Source organism: Schistocerca serialis, chromosome 2, assembly GCF_023864345.2.
Source record: "Schistocerca serialis cubense isolate TAMUIC-IGC-003099 chromosome 2, iqSchSeri2.2, whole genome shotgun sequence".
NCBI lineage: Eukaryota > Metazoa > Arthropoda > Insecta > Orthoptera > Acrididae > Schistocerca > Schistocerca serialis.
The window spans coordinates 909,622,590-909,623,863 of NC_064639.1; positions in this window are offsets into that span (position 1 = coordinate 909,622,590).

Below are 1,274 nucleotides of genomic sequence, written 5' to 3' on the forward strand. Positions count from 1 at the left end.
CAAGGATACCCAACTCGTTCAATAAATATTTAAAAAAACCATTACTGTTCTTCGGTTGTGTGCTTATTACACAGTCGATAAAGGGATGAAAAACAGTCTCATCCTCAGAAACGTAGTGCTTAATTATCGGTAGCAAAATGTTATTTAAGTATACGAGGTCTACTAAAAAAATTTCGGAACATTCGTAATTTCGCGCCAATGACGTGTCGGAGCGAAATACATCCCTGCACATGCCAGTGTATAATGTGTAAATGATGGAAGTTTCATTGTTGTGCATCTGTTAGTAGTTATTCAGTGCTGCATTGAGTATAACGTTGTCTCACAGAGTTTGCGAGTTTGCGAATTTAGAGATATCAGAGTCAGACGAGCAACGAGTCTGCATTAAATTTTGCGTGAAACACAAGAAAAACTTAACAGAGCACACCAAATGATGCAGGAAGTTTACGATGATGAGTGCTTAAGCCGTACTCGGTGTTACGAATGGTTCACACGGTTTAAAAACTGCCGGGGGTAAGTTAAAGATGCCTTACTTCAGGTCGCCATTCGACGCTCATGTCAGGAGCGTCAACGAAATTCTGCGTACCAATCGACAACTGACTGTCCGAGAGATTGCAGAAGAATGTAGCATTTCAATTGAACCGTGTCATGAAATCCTGACACATCATCGTGGAATACATCAAGTTGCCGCCAAGTTCGTCCAACGGCTCATGAGTCAAGACCAGAAACACCTTCGCTTCGCAATCTGTGAAGAGCTTTTGGATCGCGCAAATGAGAACGATACGCTCCTTAAGAGAATCATAACTGGTGATGAGACGTGGGTCTACGGTAATGATGTTGAGACCAAGCTCCAGTCTTCACAATGGGGTGGGAAAGGTTCTCCAAGACCAAAAACAAGCTCGTCAGGTCTGGTTACATGTCAAAGCCATACTGATAGTTTTCTTTGACCTTGAAGGATTAGAGTATCATGGGTTAGTGCCACAGAGACAAACTTAATGGATGGTACTATCGGTACGTGTCGCGACGTCGGCGAGAAAATGTGAGAAGGAAACGACCTAAAACGTGACGAGACAATTCATGGCTATTGAATCATGATAATACACCCGCACATTCATCGCTGTCGGTGTGTGATTATTGGACAAAAAACCAAATCACTGTGCTGCCTCATCCTCCTTACTCTCCAGACCCGACCCAGGCGGAATTTTTTCTTGTTTTCGAAGTTGAAAAACCCACTGAAAGGACAGAGATTTGAAACTATAGACGAGATAAAAGAAATT